Genomic DNA, 20,538 nt, shown 5'->3' with positions numbered 1-20,538 from the left:
CTATCTTTGATCTGCCAGTCTCCTGCAAACAGCAATTCCATTACTGGGAAATTTCTTCGACAGCTATGCCATTACATCTGTATTTGCAAGAGAGTAGAGTTAAACTAGGACACCTTGGCTCCATTAGAAGAAAAACTTGCTAATCCAAGCCTGCATCTTCATACGAGAGTCTAAAGAGTTAGTTGTTTGCTCAGCTTATAGGGTGAACCATACTTAAAATGACTGTCCAGTCTGTATTTTGCAGTTTTTCTTCCTAAATGTGTCTTCTTGGCTCCTTTTTAGCTCACCCCTGTTAGAACCGAGTTGTGATCTGTGAATACAGCCCAGGTAGTCTGAGACACACCTCCTGCATTCTCATTGATCAGGCTTCTGCTCTCTTGCTCCTCCCCATAGTTTGGCCTCCCCTGATTGGCTGCTGAGTATACACATAAAATTCTGACACCTGGACCCTGGGGTTACTACGAGACCTGTGATTGGGCCTTAATGGTGACCCGGGGGTGTGTGATGTCACCCAGGGACCGGAAGAGGACACCGGACAAGCACTGATGCAAAATATAATGATAGAGCTTTCGGTTCTTTGCCCAAACCTCCCAGGAGGTCAGAGCAGTTCTACCAGATCGTGTATGAATCTCAGATTTGCAGAGATATTTTGGCACAGGAGTTAATAGTATAAATATAATATAAAAATAAACCAATAGCCTTGGACGTTTCTATTACAGATAATTCCTGTTATTCCTTGTTATTAGCGTCGCGATCCTCCCTTTACAATGTATAACATTATCGTTAATACGTAAATCTATGTAATTAACATCCTATTAATTATAATGTATTATATGGATGCCATAAACTAGTCAATAAAAAACTCAAATGCAAGTAATGTAGATACAAGGAACTAAATATTGGTTTCAGGGACAGTCAGCTGCATGTTGGGGCAGGAGGGAGACTTGTTGGACCCCAACTGATCTAATACTGATGGCCTATCAAATAGCCTCAAATCCTAAAGAATCCCTTTAAATATGACATAGATAAAGTATATGATAGATATTAGATAGATAAATAGATAATTAGATAGACAGATAGATAGTTAAATAGATAGATAGATACTAGATAGATAGATAGATAGATGATAGATACTAGATAGATAGATGATAGATAGATAGATACTAGATAGATAGATAGATAGATAGATAGATAGATAGGAGATAGATAGATAGATAGATAGATAGATAGATAGATAGATAGATAGATAGGAGATAGATAGATAGGAGATAGATAGATAGATAGATAGATAGATAGATAGATAGATAGATAGGAGATAGATAGATAGGAGATAGATAGATAGATAGATAGATAGATAGATAGATATGAGATAGATAGATAGATAGATAGATAGATAGATACTGTAGTTATATGGAGAGCTAGACAGACAGATAGATGGATAGATAGATAGATAGATAGATAGATAGATAGATAGATAGATAGATAGATAGATACTGTAGTTATATGGAGAGCTAGATAGATAGATAGATAGATAGATAGATAGATAGATAGATAGATAGATAGATAGATAGATAGATAGATAGATTAGAATTGTCTGATACTAAGATAATCTTTCAACTTTCCATAGAACAGTCGGCTTTTATGTTCATTACTGAGGGAGGAACAGACTGAAGGCCTCAATTCTTCAGACAACACGTAGGTGTGAGATTTGCACGACACCACAGAAATGACCGTCCGCACATTATCTGCTGATTCTTTACAACTCTCAGAACATTCTACTTCTTAATGTAGCCAAAAATGTTAGTTTTAAAGAAAAGAATGAACATAACCGGTCAGTGACCTGTAATCCATCGTGTATGGGGGTAGATGAGTAGGAGATTATCCACCACATCAGCTGGGCTACGAGTTCTGGCATTAGTGCATGTTCACACAACATCATAGTCATGTGGAAAATCTGATGCTCAATCCACAGCAGAAATCTAAGGCTGACCATATAGACAGATAGCAGTATCATAACTAGCACTATATCGGTCAGTCCCTGTATCAGGTTTTGCATAGGGGCCCAGGATCTTGACGTTATGCCTCGGTTCCTTAGATAATGTTTTTTTTTTCACCCTATCAGTATGTCTATGGAGTATGAGAGGAAACCCACACAAAAACGGGGAGAGCATACAAACACCTTGCAGATGTTGTCCTTGGTTGGATTCGAACCCAGGACTCCAGCACTGCAAGGCTAACCACTGAGCCATCATGCTGCCCTTAGATAAAGTATTTTACAGATAAGTTTCTTCATGAACCCTTTCCTTATTTATTCTTCAGGATCTGTGCCAGCAAAAGATCAGAATTTATCCACTAATTGACAATGCTAGGTGCACTGGGGGCGGGTCTTCAGTACCCTAGACCGCTTGTCACTCAGACCCCTACCATTTCCTGCCTCCTCCACCCCTTGCAGTGGATCCTTCCACTGCTATGACATCACTCATCCTACTTGAGCAGCAGGAGCAGTGCTCCCAGTCCTGAAGGCCCGCCCACAGTGCACCGACTGCCTAAATGGTATAAGACTACAAAATGGCTTTCTCTCCATGCCTTCAAAAGTGACCTATATAACAAAGGTGCGATGTTGATCACTGTAATATTCTCTATAATGTGGTAGCAGCTGTTGAATAATCCTAGGGGAGGTAGGAGATTCCCTCTAACTTAAAGGGGAATTACAACCAAAAATGTATTTTGTAGAATGGGCCGACTTAGATCGCCTTTGACGGATTACTATCTCAAATTCTAGTGGGGTCATGTTGAAAAAACCCAAGTTTTACAATGTTAAGTAGGAGGTAGTAGAGTCATGGGCAGCAGTGACATCACTGCTCTGTGTTTATAGCCAATCACTGCAGCTCTAGTTAAGCGGGGGCGTGGTTTAAGTCAGAACTTAGAACCATACAGCAGTTGTTTCTCCCACTGATGTGATGTTTATGGACATTATTTAGCATAAAATTCTTTAAAAATACCCTCTAGAGACATCATCGTGGCAAATGGAGGGCAAATGTGACCCCTTTGGATCCATTAGACAAAAATTTTTGTACTGAATTTTCACTTTAAACGTCAATGGTCCCGAGCCAATGGTTACCATAGAATGCAGAGCGGATTATTCTCTAGCTGTAAGTTATTCTAAGTGTTTGTACATGTAAGACGCTCGTAAAAATGTACACGGCTAAATAACCAGTCTGAACACGTCACCTAAATGTGGTTTTAATTCCCTTCTAAATGTAACCGGTAACATCACGGGATTGATTTATAGGTGACGGCTAAAGCCGAGGGAAAAATCATTAATGGCTTAAGTGAAGGCAATTGTATCAGTAAAGCCCCATTATTGATCCAGACGGACGATCTATAGGACTTCCTTCTTTTATGGCCGATATCTTTATAGGATTGTATGCGGGGTTCATGTAAGTCCTTCAAGAATCAGAGTCAGGGCAGAGTTCTCACCTTGAAATAGTTCATAGATAACCTGAGATAGTGAATTTGTCCTTATTAACCCCTTCTGTCCCTTATTTAAAGGGAATGGATCGCCCATTTTCTACTATCTATCAGTAGCGGGTGCAATGATGGGGCACATTGGTTGTTATCTGTAGAGGTGTTATCTTCTATTGTGATCCTGAATGTCTTATTTCTGATGTAAATGTGTTGACTGCTGCAATGAAAATCCCAACAGAATTGGCAGGTGTCAGGCTATTATTAGGCATACCTCCCAACCGTCCCGATTTCCCTCCCGGTTGGAGGGAGGTATGTCCCGATTTCAACACATATGCGAACACATATGCGGCTGAAGCAAGGAGCTGACACAGGCGAGGGAGCGGAGGAAAAGGTAAGTTTAATGTGGAGGTGGAACGTGAATCTGGGGGCAGATGAAGGAGAGGACGGCATGACACTGGGAGCAGAGATGTGGGGACATGAATCTGGGGACAGAGATGGAGAGGACATGAATCTGGGGGCAGAGATGGAGGGGACATGAATCTGGGGGCAGAGATGTGGGGACATGAATCTGGGGGCAAAGATGGAGGGGACATGAATCTGGGGGCAAAGATGGAGGGGACATGAATCTGGGGGCAAAGATGGAGGGGACATGAATCTGGGGGCAAAGATGGAGGGGACATGAATCTGGGGGCAGAGATGGGGGACATGAATCTGGGGGCAAAGATGGAGGGGACATGAATCTGGGGGCAGAGATGGGGGACATGAATCTGGGGGCAAAGATGGAGGGGACATGAATCTGGGGGCAGAGATGGGGGACATGAATCTGGGGGCAAAGATGGAGGGGACATGAATCTGGGGGCAAAGATGGAGGGGACATGAATCTGGGGGCAGAGATGGGGGGACATGAATCTGGGGGCAAAGATGGAGGGGACATGAATCTGGGGGCAGAGATGGGGGACATGAATCTGGGGGCAAAGATGGAGGGGACATGAATCTGGGGGCAAAGATGGAGGGGACATGAATCTGGGGGCAGAGATGGGGGGACATGAATCTGAGGGCATAGATGGGGGGACATGAATCTGGGGGCAGAGATGGGGGACATGAATCTGGGGGCAAAGATGGAGGGGACATGAATCTGGGGGCAAAGATGGAGGGGACATGAATCTGGGGGCAGAGATGGGGGACATGAATCTGAGGGCAGAGATGGGGGGACATGAATCTGGGGGCAGAGATGGGGGACATGAATCTGGGGGCAGAGATTCAGGGGGGACATGAATCTGGGGGGACATGAATATGGGGGCAGCGATGGAAGGGGGACATGAAACTGGGGGCAGATGAAGGGTGTATATGAAACTGGGGGAGAGATAGAGGGGGGACATATAATTTACGGGTGTCTGTAGGAGGATTATATTGTGTGCGGGCACATGAAACATTAACAAGTGGGCGGAGTCAACACAAAAGTGGGTGGGGCTAAATTTGCGCGCCGCACATTTTGTCCCTCTTTCCGTTCTTCAAAAGTTGGGAGGTATGATTAGGCTTAATGGACAGAGTGAACATTTCTGGATAAAATACTTTATGCAAAATAGAGTTGGAGACATGGAACATTTAAAATAAAATCCTAAATTCTTAAGAAATTAGACAACAATGTGGTTTTAATGAATAGGTCATTTTTGGTGACGCAATCTTTTTATAGTATGAGGAAGGTTAGTCAGTGTTAAAGGAGAAGTAGCAAAACAATTGTACAAAAGCCCTTTACTGAACATAAAAGACATACAAATCCTTCTGTGTGAAGATATCATTTATGGGAAGGTCCGAATTTTCTCTAGAAGTCCCAAAAATGTACTTTTCATAGAACATTAGTTCATCCAAGGCATCATCTTGGATTTCTGAAGAAGAATGTAACTGTGTCTTCGGCAAGGGATTTTTGGGTTCTTACCCCCCGGCTGAATCAGAATGTTGACCAGAAATCTGGAGAATATTATACTGTTGTGAAAGCAACCCTAGAGTTAGTACTGTCAGATATGTCAACTTTTTGATTTTTTTTTTTAGATGTAATTGTACTAATATGGGGTCCTAAAGAGGGAAAGCATGATTGTTGTCCAGGACAAGACTAGATCATAAAGCAATAAGCAGGACGGGAGATATTCTTTTCTTCTTAATGATTACCCTGGATGGTTACTCTATGAAGTCACAATACAGGCATGGTAAACACAGTGATGTCACAATACAGGGATTATACACACAGTGATGTCACAGTACAGGCATAATACACACAGTGATGTCACAGTACAGGGATAATACACACAGTGATGTCACAGTACAGGATAATACACACAGTGATGTCACAGTACAGAGATAATACACACAGTGATGTCACAGTACAAGGATAATATACACAGTGATGTCACAGTACAGGGATAATACACACAGTGATGTCACAGTACAAGGATAATATACACAGTGATGTCACAGTACAGGGATAATACACACAGTGATGTCACAGTACAGGGATAATACACACAGTGATGTCACAGTACAAGGATAATATACACAGTGATGTCACAGTACAGAGATAATACACACAGTGATGTCACAGTACAGGGATAATACACACAGTGATGTCACAGTACAGGGATAATACACACAGTGATGTCACAGTACAGAGATAATACACACAGTGATGTCACAGTACAGGGATAATACACACAGTGATGTCACAGTACAGAGATAATACACACAGTGATGTCACAGTACAGGGATAATACACACAGTGATGTCACAGTACAGGGATAATACACACAGTGATGTCACAGTACAAGGATAATATACACAGTGATGTCACAGTAAAGAGATAATACACACAGTGATGTCACAGTACAGGGATAATACACACAGTGATGTCACAGTACAGGGATAATACACACAGTGATGTCACAGTACAGAGATAATACACACAGTGATGTCACACTGCAGGGATAATACACACAGTGATGTCACAATACAGGGATTATACACACAGTGATGTCACAGTACAGGGATAATACACACAGTGATGTCACAGTACAGAGATAATACACACAGTGATGTCACAGTACAGGATAATACACACAGTGATGTCACAGTACAGAGATAATACACACAGTGATGTCACAGTACAGGGATAATACACACAGTGATGTCACAGTACAGAGATAATACACACAGTGATGTCACAGTACAGGGATAATACACACAGTGATGTCACAGTACAGAGATAATACACACAGTGATGTCACAGTACAGAGATAATACACACAGTGATGTCACAGTACAGAGATAATACACACAGTGATGTCACAGTACAGAGATAATACACAGTGATGTCACAGTACAGGCATAATACACACAGTGATGTCACAGTACAGGGATAATACACACAGTGATGTCACAGTACAGGGATAATACACACAGTGATGTCACAGTACAGAGATAATACACACAGTGATGTCACAGTACAGGATAATACACACAGTGATGTCACAGTACAGGATAATACACACAGTGATGTCACAGTACAGAGATAATACACACAGTGATGTCACAGTACAGGATAATACACACAGTGATGTCACAGTACAGAGATAATACACAGTGATGTCACAGTACAGGGATAATACACACAGTGATGTCACAGTACAGGGATAATACACACAGTGATGTCACAGTACAGGATAATACACACAGTGATGTCACAGTACAGGATAATACACACAGTGATGTCACAGTACAGAGATAATACACACAGTGATGTCACAGTACAGAGATAATACACACAGTGATGTCACAGTACAGGATAATACACACAGTGATGTCACAGTACAGAGATAATACACACAGTGATGTCACAGTACAGGGATAATACACACAGTGACGTCACAGTACAGGGATAATAAAGTGATGATATCACATAACAAGGTTTAGAAACATATTTATATCATATAACAGAGATAATGTACATGGTGATGTCACAGTACATGAATAGCTGTGATGTCACAGTACAGGGCCATTATGTAACATTTATATAGTTGTTCTATGATATAATACAATGTAGTTTATTGGGGCAGGTATCTGTGTCATTCATTGCTAGGATATATTAGTATATCACTATGGATCTTCATCATCTCTTTACAAACATTTCTTCCCGATACGTATCTACTGTATATGTAGACAACATTCAGCATCCGAGTGTAAATCTAACATTAAAGGCTATAATAAATCTCCCCCCTAATAATTCCTTTATCCCATGATGCCTTTCAATTGGCACCAAGTTCAATGGTTTTGAGCCTTTCTGTAATATGACAAGAGACTGGTAACTTTACACAGAGACACGATATCCTAACCATGTAAAGAGGGACAATAATAATAATAGACATATTGTACAGGCAATCCCATATGATAATATCATATTCCAGGCCATAATTTATAGGAAAAATAAACATTCATGTCATGTCGAGATTGGAAACAAATGTGAATTTATGAGAAAATGTGATGAATAAAATCTAACTAAAGGGGAAAGAATGTGTATGACGCCAGCCTATTATACTATATCGTACCACCATGCAGACAATAGTCCTGCTCTGGGGGGTCTTTGACGGGTTTATGGGCATCTAAAATATTCCTGTACTGAGTAATGGTGTGGCCAGTCTCAGCAGATACATTGGTGGCATTGTGCCCCCTTTCCTGGACACCACCCTGAAGATGAACAGGCTTCTTGGAACAGGGAGTGAATCCACAGATCTGTGGGCTACACCCGAGGATGGGGTCAACGGGATGTTTTTAATCTTAGAACACCCACAACAGGGGTCTGGACTTTGCTCAGGGAATCCCCAGATCGGGTCCCTGATGTAGATCCTTACAATAATAGCTGATGGTTTGCAGATGGTAGAGCGGTGAGAAGTACAGAAGCGTGGTCGCTCTGAAATGAGGGCAGGCAGAGTTCAATCCGTACAGGTACACAGATACAGGTCAGGGCAGGTAGTGATCAGGAGGTGATGCCAATGAACAGGTCATTGCCAACAGAGCAAACAAACATGACACACGTCAGATGCAGAAAAGTCAACCTTGAAGCAGCTCCATGGTTCACAACAAAAATTTCATAATAAATGCATTAAGGGATATCTAAAGGGGTTGTCCGACTCGTATTTTTGTTAGTTAGCAGTGCTGCAAGTGGGGTGATAAACATAACAAACTAATACCCACCTCTCACCAGGCCCTCATTTTCAATGGCAGCAGCTTTGTTTGTCTCTATACAGATCCCTGGGCTGTTTGTGCCAGGTGACCCCCTCATCCAGCTGTTTGTGAAGACGTCACTGCTGAAGCCTGTTTACGAGGTCACCTCGTACAAACAAGATGTTACTGGTGAGATCACGGGACCCATTTATAGCTGAATGGAGATGGAAACGGAGGTCCAGGTAGTACTGGTTGGTTAACTTTGTGTCCACATTACCAGCACTATGAAATAATAACATTATGAGTTTGAAACCCCCTTCAAAATACCCGGTGGTCTTCTTTTTAATGTGTCCACAGTGATTTATTTAATTGCCAGCCCCTTCTTCATCCCCAATTCAGCTTCTTAGACTACTCTATGTACGTTGGTAGTCTGAAATGCCCCCCTGTTCTTGTTCGGTCCATTCAGGGAAGTATCAATGATTCTTTAACCACAAGTATACATATATGAAGTAGTGTGGGAGCCATGATAAGGGGCCATTATACAATGTGGAGACCACTAGGGGATATTATACGATGTGGAGACCACAAGGGGACATCATACTATGCGGAGATCACAAGGAGGCGTTATACTGTATAGGGGCACTAAGGGTGCATTATATCATGTTGGGTGCACTCGAGGGGCACAATAGGACTGGATGAGTTTGAGGGGGCCAAGGCTGGATTCAGAAACTTGCTTGGCTCATGAAATGTAAATTTGTTGATTTTGCCCCTCTTTTGACACGGATATAGTCAGATATGTTGTGCATTGGCCAATAAGTTGAATCTGTTTTAGATGAGTTTCTCTTGGTTGTAATGATCTCTGAACCTCATTGGTCTATGACAATTAGGGGTGAAGACAGATGATTGTGCCATCTCCATTTACTTGAATGACTCTAACCTATCCTTAGAATAGGCCATCAGTATCATAACAGTGAGCGTCCCAGGAACCCTCCCCAATTTGATTGATGGCCTATCCTAAAGGCGACTTATCAGTGTTAACAACCTGGAAAACTCCTTTAAAGAACACCTGTTACCAAGTCCGAAAATCTCAATGACATACATCATCTGACCAGTGCTGTTACCCTGAGAATTTTGGTGTTTTGTTTATCCAAATCCGTTCAGCCATTCCAAAGATATAAGCCCTTTTAGTGTTGATGTAAATGAGTGTATACTAGACAAGTGGTTTCTCTGTGGGCGTGGTCTCTGTATGCTGTATGTCACATAATGTTACCGCCCACTTGACTAGAATACCCGAATTGTATCCACACTAAAAGGGCTTATATCTTTGGAATGGCTGAACGGATTTGGACAAACAAAACACCGAAATGCTCAGGGTGACAGCGCCGATCAGATGATGTAAGTCATTGAGCTTTTCAGATCTGGTGACGGGTCCTCCTTAAAGGAGTTTTCCAGGACGATAATATCAATAAGGTCCTCTTTCCTATGTCCAGTTTGTATTTTTGGTCATATAAAATTATCACTCTCTTACATTTCATGTATTACTGGAAAAAAATGTTGGTGAGGTTTGTCTCAAATTGACATGATTGACATGAAAAAAAAAAAAATTCTAATAAAAATTAATTTCCCAGTCCAAATATGTGCATTGCGTGAAAAACCTGCTTCCCCGGTAGACATACAAAGGAGCTGTCATAAATACATGACCTATTGATTTGTAGACCTGTCATTACCGTAGAAGAAATGTCTTTATTACGATTCTTCAGGCTATTAACTACACAATAATATGCGATAATATATCATCACTGCCGCTAAATCCCTGCTGGCCACACACTGGGATTCCTGCAAGCGCTTAGCTCAACCTCTATACCTCCAAGTCTCCAGCCCCCAAATATTTGCCTACTATTATACGCTGACCTGATAAATCCCAATGGCCGCCAAAGTGAACTGATCCAACCAAATCAGGTAAGAAAATCAATCTCCTCTATTCACAAGGAGTAATGGCCAAATTTTTGTACCTGATGCAAGTTGGGTTGTCAATTTGTTGGCCATTGGGTTTAGAGGTCCATAGAATACAATGGGAGAATCTGTGTCTGTTCATAGGGTTGGTATACACTGCTTTATTATATCTGAACACAGGAGGCAACTTTGATAAAATTTCTACCTTTTTGTGTCTACAGCTCCTATGCGGAGCTACCCTGTTTCCCCCGAAAATAAGACATGTTCTTATAATTAATTATCTAACGAAATATATGACCTTTCTTATTTTCGGGGGATGTTTTATGCAGCGGCTGGAGCGGGGAACAATCGGCAAACAAAGCGGGGAACAATTAGCGGAGTGCCGGCATGACTGCCGGTTGTATGTGATCCAGAAGGTGAAGGGGGGGGTCTTATTTTCGGGGAAACAGGGTATGTGTCTTCACTGTCTCAGGCCTCGTCCACATCTGCATTGGGGGAGTCTGCATGGGGATCCCCCCAAACACTTTGAGCAGTGAAAGCACACGGACCCCATAGACTACAATGGGGTCCGTGTGCTCACCGCGCGGTGTCAGCATGGAACATGTGGACAGAAAAGTAGATCATGATCTACTTTCATGTCCGGATGATTAGTACGGGCAGCGCGCGGAAAGCACACAGACCCCATTGTAGTCTATGGGGTCCATGTGCTTTCATTGCACACCGCTTGCCAGTGTTTTTGGTAGTCCGTTCGGGGGGATCACCATGCGGACTACCTGAACAGATTACCAAATGCAGATGTGAACTAAGGGTAAACTTGCAGTCATAGTCCATTCCACCTGTCCTCTACGTTTTCCCAACATGAATTCACAAAATAATCAATAAGTAGGGAACACATGGAGGAATCTGACTACACAGGAACTGTTTGCAGTCTGTTCCCCTGGAGACACATTGGACTACATAGGAGCTGTACCTTATAGCTGAAGATTTCAGAGCAGTCTCTCTTTGAGGCTAAGGTCAGGTTCACATCTCCGGAGGAGACTATGTACCTTTTAGCTTTCAAAAACCAGTAGAACATGTTACTGCCAATAATGGAGCTTATGACTAACCAGTGGTAGGGTTTTGTAGAACTTCATTATGAAATTATCAATTTGGGTGGCCCAGAGATGTCAATGTTAGAACCAGACGCTGCTACCTGCCAGAACTATTAGGAACGACTGACTGAAGCTAATAATATGGATCACACACAAGATGGTGCGCTCAGGCATAGTTAGTAGGGTTAGACAAGGTGATGTATGTATGGAAAGCTTAGATGGTTGATGGGTGCAGTCACATGGATTACCACCCTTATTTCGTACATGGGTCCTGGCTCCCACACTATATCCAGTTTGTAGTTTAATTTGTAACACATAGGAATCTAATGCTGATTTGGGGTTGGATTCCACCTCCAAATCAGGGGCAGAATATACCCAAATTCTGCCCCCATTGTTTTCAAGGGAACGCAGCAGGGCACTAAAAAAGCATTCTGCTCCATTTTGCCATAGATGTTGCATCTCATTTATCCATGGAGAATCCCTACAATGATCTGCGCCTAATTATCGTCGGAAAACCACTTTATTTTCTGACATGTGAACGGCTTCTAGCGGTACAACATTCTGGCTACCTCACCACAAGAGGGAGCTTCTGAGGTTGCTGCATACTGTTTATACATTGAACATCATAATAACACTGTATGCAATAAGCCTTTCCCACAAAAAAACATTTATGGCCATTCCATATGATAGGACATACATGTCTGGTAGATGCAGGGACTCACATGATAGGACATACATGTCTGGTAGATGCAGAGACCCACACTTATCTTTATGAATCCCCTTTCCCAGGCTCCATTCCCCGGCCCTACCTCAACATTGCTGACAATCCAGACTGACCTCGATGGTCGGACTTTAGCTCTCAGAGCTACACTGTTTCTGTAACTTCCATAGAAATAAATAGGAGTTACAAACACACCATAGCTCACTGTTCTACGCTGTTTCCATAACTCCCATTTACTTCTAGGGGACTTACAGAAACAGTGTATAACCAGACCATTGAGGGCAGTCTGGACTTCATTACTAGCGAGGACGCCAAGAGGAAGAACAAGGGACGGAGCCTGATGGTACTTCATTTTAGAGATAGGTGTGGGTCCCAGAGGTGGAACCCATTTATGGACATGAATGTCTTTTATGGAAAACCCCTTTAAGCCCCCTGCAGGTTCTCAGCATACATCTAGGTGTATGGAGGGGATCTGTATAAAAAAGCCCTGACTGTTATAAGGACGTCTTAAGACGTATTGAAGACTGGATATTCGCTTCAGAGTCTGCAGGGCCCTCAAGTACACTTTTCATTTGTTTCGTTACATGGGAGAAGACACAGACGTGCAGCGACAAGTGTGCGGCGTGTGGGAGGGAGAAGGGTGTGATCCTTTCACAAATAACCCCAAACAATCCCATCTGTAGAGTCAACACAGAAACAATTTCACCTTTTACTTCATGATTTAGAAATGTTTGGGTCTGATGTTACGTTGTGTAAGCTTTGCCGTCTGTTTCAATTTCCCATCATAAAAGGATTCGCTGTAGGTGAAAGTACTAGCGTGTAATCCTCTGTGCGAACCCCTATTATCTTCAGGATCGCTCTGCGTCTTTTACTGCAACACATTTAGGAGAATCGGAGCGAATAGGAACATGTCTTTGCATAGGTGAGCCCTGTATGTGAAGTAGGAGACTATGTATTCCATAGGTGCCTGCAGCATATCAGCACTATAGAGTACGCATGGAGAGGAACGCATCAGAGGAACGCCATATCAGGGGGCACCATGTCACTTATCCATAGAGTACCATTACCTAGCCAAAGGGGTTGACTGGCTTTATCTTAATTTCTGTATTGTGCTACAGACAGCTCATCCGGGAGGAATTTCTGGCCTAGATAGGTGTAAAGGTGACACATCTTTGGTACATGGTACATTGCAAGTCAACGATGAACACTGATGGACGTGCCATGTCACATGTCCTTCCCTAACATCATTTAGACCTCAGTTTTATCTTCATGTCTGCTCAGCCTGGTACTTTTTGGTAAGATGGCGCCCAGCAGCAGGTGATTCACCGTATCCACTGTACAGTCTTCACACTTTGTAGTCATGTCAGGTGGGAAGACTCTTATATAAGAGGGAGATATTCCTGCACCTTCGGTCTTCTGATGCTACCGGTCCGACATGACCATACGGAGGCGAGTCTTTTGTTTCCAAAGGCTAGTTTGGCAAGTCCATTATAAGCCTGAGAATCGGTTACCATAAGGGATGGAGAAACATCATAGTAATCTCATTGCGCACCATGAGAAAGAAGTTCTCACGCTGTACCTGTCATGTTGGATTGCTGACATTGACCCTGGTGGTTTCTCACATCCCAAGCGGATGAACGATTGTGTGTCCGATGTGGGGCCGAGTTTGCATGGGAATACATTCAGAGTGACATTCAAGTGCATTCACATCTATGGAGACTTCCGATTTATTCTGTTCCAGTGACATGGAGCATGAAAGGACCTACAATCATCCGTGTTATGGAAAGAATTGGAAGCCCCCAAAGACGTGAATGCATCACGGCATGCACAGGGATGTCACTCGTAGAGTTTTCCAATGCAAACTCGGCCCCACATTGGAATCATACTCAGTGCATTGGGCCATAATACTGAGCAACTGGAAGTAACCTATGTTGTGCCATCACCTACTTCAGCAAGTTCTGGCGCCAACGTGCCCGTGTGAATAGAGTGTATTTCTTGGCTGCAACATTACTACACTCAAGGAGCAGGCTGCTCTGTCCTTGGGTAGGTCGCAGGAATGGAGTTTGAGCTTGGCTCAGAGTAACAGGGTATGTTCACACGAAATTCAGGAATTTGAAGCTGAATTTTTCCACTTGACCAAAGTCTGCGGCATATTCTGCACCTTCCAAATTTTCCGCCTCCCATTTACTCCAATGAGTGTTATCTGGATCAAGCATGATGCTTATTTTCTCTGCTAGCTGAAAAATTTAGAGCTGGAATCTGCCTCAAATACAGCACTAAATTCCACCATGTGAACAGTGGCATAACTACCAGGGTAGCAGCGGTAGCAGGCCAGCCAGGTACTCCAGCCAGTAACGGGCCCTATTTACTTACCAATCCTGACATGGGCCAAGATCAGAAAGTGACGCCGCGGGCCACACAAACACTACTATTATACTCGGGGGTTTTCAGACCCACGAATATAATGATCAGAGGCCCGGGAGAGATAAGCAAACATAACAAACTGTGTTACTTACCTCTCCGGGATCCAGGCAGGCTTTGGGCCTACTTCTGTGACGTCCCTGATGTCACATGACCGGGACCTGCGTCCCGAGTCATGTGAAGTCCCGGACGTCAATGAAGATGGCCAACACCACCGAGGAGTGCAGTGGAGCCAGGGAGAGGTAAGTAACAGTGTTTTTTTTATGTTGGCATTTCCCCCCTCTGTCTCTGATTATTATACTCTGGGGTCTGAAAAGAACCCAGAGTATAATAATTGTTCATGGGTGTCCACAGTGGGGCATAATACTGTGTGCAGGGGCCACTATGGGGCATAATACTGTGTGCAGGGGCCACTATGGGGCACAATAGTGTGTGCAGGGGTCACTATGGGACATAATAGAGCGTGCAGGAGTGTGGGCGGTTGTAGAGGGGTCAGGCGGGGTCTTCGGCGTCGGTCGGGGGAGGGGGGGGTTCCCATGTCACAGGTTCGCCACAGGGCCCTGCCATTCTTAGTTACTAGAGATGAGCGAACACTGATGGAACGCCTGGCACGGCGACCGTGCTTCCATTCATTTCTATGGGAGCGTGCTGTTCGGATCGGCTGATCCGAACAGTGTTCGCTCATCTCTATTAGTTACGCTGCTGCATGTGAACATACCCTAAGTTGGCAAGCCTGAGTAGGACGCAGACCCCCTATGGGTCAGTTCACACGTGAACTGCCCGCGCGGGTTTTGACACGGAGAGAGACGCGGTGAGACGCGTCTCTCTCTTGTCAAAACCCGCCTGCCGCGACCATCGCTGTCGTGGCTTAACCCTCTGCTGTCGGCTCAAATGAATGAGCCGACATAGGAGGGAGCTGCCGGGGGCGGAAGCCGCGCGGCTGAGCCTGCGCGGCTTCCGCCTGAAGAAAGGACATGTCCTTTCTTTTCTCCGCTAGCGGCAGCCCGCCGCTAGCGGAAAAAAAAAGCCCGGTGGTCTACATAGACCACCATGTAAAGGGGCGGATTTTGAAGTGAAATCCGCTGTCAAAATCCGCCCCTTTGTTCACGTGTGAACTAGCCCTATATATGCACATGGATGAACACCACTCTCTGCCATTGTAGACAGAAGTTATCAGGGCAAGTGACATAGTAAAGTCTAGTAACCAGCAGACACAAGCATTTGCTGTTTATTTGCCTGACTAACTAGTTCTGGCTCCTGTTTGCTGGGTTTTCTGTGCCAAGGCTGCACATTGGTATAATTTAAGTAAGCATGTCATGCACCCTGTTCATACACCCACCGCCTGCTCTCACCGTTACGACCAGTTAACTATTTCTATGGTACTTTTCCTTCTACCTCAGGTATACGACAACAAGAGGAGCAGAACCCATAGCTCTCCACGTGTGGAATAGGCGGGGTGGAGAATCCCTCTAAGGCTCCATTGCAGCTTGTCAAAATATATTCTTCTCCTTCAAAAATCTGTCAATGAAACAGGTTTGTGGCTTCCCTGGAGGCAAATCTAATGATTATAGGATAAGGAAAGCTTATGTAGACTTGTTCTGCCTTTTATCCGTACTGTAGATACATTTCTACTCTATCCCCACTGCATACATTGCTAACATTCTCAGAAATGTCTGCAGTATTTGGGATATTAAGCTTTGCCATTGAGTTTGGATTAAAAGCTTGGACTATAGGAGGACTACTCCCTTCTTATGAATGGTCGTGTGGGTATAGGGGTAGCATGTGCAGCCACACCCAGGTCCAAGGGCAGTGGTGTAACTACCGCCATAGCAGCAGAGGCAGCTGCCACAGGGGGCCCGGTGACAGCCGCTACCGCTGCTATCATTATACTTGGGGGTGTTTTTGGACCCCGAGTATAATGATTGGCGGATCGGGAGAGGTAAGAAACATAAAAAACACTGTTACTTACCTCTCCATGATCCGGGCAGGCTTCAGCCGAGTCGTCTGACGTCTCATGACCCCGGCCTCCGTCCCCGGGTCATGTGATGTCCGACGTCATTGATGATGGACTACTTTGGAGGCCGACAGCGTAGGAGCCGGGAGATAGGTGAGTAACAGAGTTTTTTTTAAATGTTTTTCTTCCCCTGGGTCTCTGATTATTATACTCTGAGTATAATAATTGTTTGTGGGTGTCCACAGTGGGACATAATACTGTGTGCAGGGGCCAGTATGGGGTATAATACTGTGTGCAGGGGCCACTATGGAGGATAATACTGTGTGTGCAGGGGCCACTATGGGGTATAATACTGTGTGCAGGGGCCACTATGGAGGATAATACTGTGTGCAGGGGCCACTATGGCGCATAATACTGTGTGCAGGGGCCACTATGGTGCATAATACTGTGTGCAGGGGACACTATGGGGTATAATACTGTGTGCAGGGGATACTATAGGTGATATTACTGTGTGCAGGGGCCACTATGGGGGATAATACTGTGTGAAGGGACCACTATGGGGGATAATACTGTGTGCAGGGGCCACTATGGGGCATAATACTGTGTGCAGGGGCCACTATGGGGCATAATACTGTGTGGAGGGGCCACTAAGGGACATAATAGTGTGCGCAGAGGCCACTAAGGGACATAATACTGTGTGCAGGGGCCACTATGGGGGATAATACTGTGTGCAGGGGCCACTATGGGGGATAATAGTGTGTGCAGGGGCCACTATGGGGGATAATAGTGTGCAGGGGCCACTATGGGGGATAATAGTGTGTGCAGGGGCCACAATCGGGTATAATACTGTGTGCAGGGGCCACTATGGGGGATAATACTGTGTGCAGGGGCCAATATGGGGCATAATAGAGCACGCAGGAATGCGTAGGAGGGGGTCGGTCGAGGTCTTCGGCGTCGGTGTTGGTTGGGGGGGGGCCCATGTCAAAAGTTCGCCACGGGGCCCCGCCATTCCTAGTTACACCACTGTCCAGGGGAAAGTTCCTGGTACAGATCTGATGGAGACCAACTGGTCAAGCCGTTGGGCACTGCTATAGAGTCCTGGGTATTAGGAAGCTTTAGGCCCCATGTATACGACAGACGTATGATTGACATTTTTTACTGTTCATCACAAATTATTTTTGAAACAATGGGAGTCAATGAGTACACATGTCCTATACTGCATATATACTGCAGGCCCCTGGCAGCTTTCGACCTTTGCATTGCACTTGTTAAAATCCTGTGGCAAGACTACCAGCTATAGTTAACATGCTGCAGGTCTACAACCAGGAGCGTAGGTCACCTTGCTCTGCGGGTTTTAGTCGTAGCATGTGGATTTGTTTAAAGCCCCATGCACACAACTGTAGTTAGGTGCAATATATTATCTGCAATTGAGGGTCTGTAACTTATTTTAATTTGTATGATCCCATACACACATCCGTAGTTTTAGAAAAGAGATGCAAAATATGGAGCAGGTCCTATACCTGTCCGTTTTTGAGGTTCAGTCCATTCATTGAATGGATACCAATTCACATGAGGCATCGCTATGAGGGGTGCAGAGGTAGCAATTGCTATTGAGCCCTGGAGCTGGAGGGGGCCCAAAGGGCTAAGTGGGGGCCCTATTACAGATTTTGCAATTGGGTCCAGAAACTTTACGTTATGCTTGTGCCTATCCATGTGCCTTTTTGATGTCCCATACCCAAAATCTTTGGAACATACTACTGCGTGTGCCGATCACGTAGTGTATACTGCGGCCACCGTCCTACTTCTGGTGGCCGGACATCGGAGGTCTTTAGGGGCTTGTAATCTGCAGAATTCTCTGTAGCAATAAAAAAGATGTTCTCATCTGTTCTGCATCTCAAGCCCTACAAGGTACGGGATATCCACATGAGACAGATATGCTATGGTTGTTCCGGATTTGTGGCCATTTGCACGTTGACTCATTCGTGGAGGTGTATTGAGAAGACACATTACAGGATCGTAAACGTCCTGCAGTAAAGCCCTGAGCACACTTGTGACCACAGTCAACAATCTTGAAGGTCCTTGGACAACACACTTGTGGTTAGTCTTCCCCTCCCCTCTTCACACTGCCGCCCACTTACTTGGTGCTGCGGTTTTAGGTAGAAGGCACAAACCTCTCCTGACTTCTTGACCTCATCAGGCTGTTGAAAGATTCTTAAAAGAGACTATTAAGGAAGACAACATTGAGGGCTGAGGAGATCTACGGGATTTATGTCCTGGCAAACAAGACCCGACCAAGGTGTCAGTGGTTTGATGTTCTCAGCACCATACATTGAGGAGAAAGAGTGAAGAATTAAGGAATACATAGGACGGTATTACCATTGCTTACAAGGGAAAACACTCATTGACAATCAGTTAGAAATTTCAGAATGCTGCAAAACTCGGCCTACAGTTATGTCTCAGGCTGATATGTAATGACTAGGGGTGTGATGTGAGTAAACATTGGGTTTTGCCACAAGAGGGTGAAAAAATGCTTGTCCCCCCACTCTATAAAAAAAAATTTCAGAGGCTACTTTTGGGTAGTGTACCTCTTGGTGACAGATTGCTGACTGGTAGACATGACTCTCTGATGCACTCTACGATGCACTTTTCGATGGATTGCCTACCATTCAGGCCGTTCTGACCTAGCTGTTAGGAGGTGTTGGGTGCAGTGATAATATGAAGGCGAGCTTACACGGCAAACATTGTCTGGGCGGCCCAGACCGACCACTAGAGGGGATTGTTTGATATGTTGATAGGCATGGGCAGCTCCAACAGTTTCCTTGTCCACAATAAACACTCAGTTGGCGTCTTTATTACACCCCCCCCCCCCTGTTTCTGTCTGGCCAGGATGAAAAACAAGATGCCGAATTTCAATATTGATGTTAAAGAGGACCTTTCACCATATCCGGGCACATGCAGTGTTATATACTGCCAGAAAGCTGACAGTGCGCTGAATTCAGCGCACTGTCGGCTTTCCCAATCCGTGCCCGGTGTAAAGCGCTATCGGTCCCGGTACCGTAGCGCTTTACAGTCAGAAGGGCGTTTCTGACCATTAGCCAGAGACGTCCTTCTGCCTCGCGGCGCCTATCGCGCTGTGCTGTGGAGCGGGGAGGAACGCCCCCTCCCTCTCCTGATAATGAGCTGTGTGAGCAGAGGGAAGGGGCGTTCCTCCCCGCTCCACAGCACAGCGCGATAGGCGCCGCGAGGCAGAAGGACGTTCCTGGCTAATGGTCAGAAACGCCCTTCTGACCATAGAAGAGCTACGGTACCGGGCCGTAAGCTCTTTACACCGGGCACAGATCGGGAAAGCCGACAGTGCGCTGAATTCAGCGCACTGTCAGCTTTCTGGCAGTATATAACACTGCATGTGCCCAGATATGGTGAAAGGTCCTCTTTAAATGGGTGTTCCCATCTTGGCCAGGCATGGTCAGGATGGGAATACAAGGCTTGTTCTCCTGACCAATAGGTATGGCGTTACAGCCACAGATGTACGCAGCTGTTCTACGCTATCCCTGTGACTTCCATAGACAACCAATATTGATCATAGCTATGGCGCCCTCTATTGTACATAGACCCCACTGTGAGGTATGTGTCTATTTCATGTCACATGTTTCTAGCCGAATCCTCTATAAACAATAATCCAAGTAACATGAGCAAACGCATTTTAGTAAAACTTGCAGGAC

Source organism: Leptodactylus fuscus, chromosome 3, assembly GCF_031893055.1.
Source record: "Leptodactylus fuscus isolate aLepFus1 chromosome 3, aLepFus1.hap2, whole genome shotgun sequence".
Taxonomy (NCBI): Eukaryota; Metazoa; Chordata; class Amphibia; order Anura; family Leptodactylidae; genus Leptodactylus; species Leptodactylus fuscus.
Note: the sequence above shows the minus strand (reverse complement) of the source record.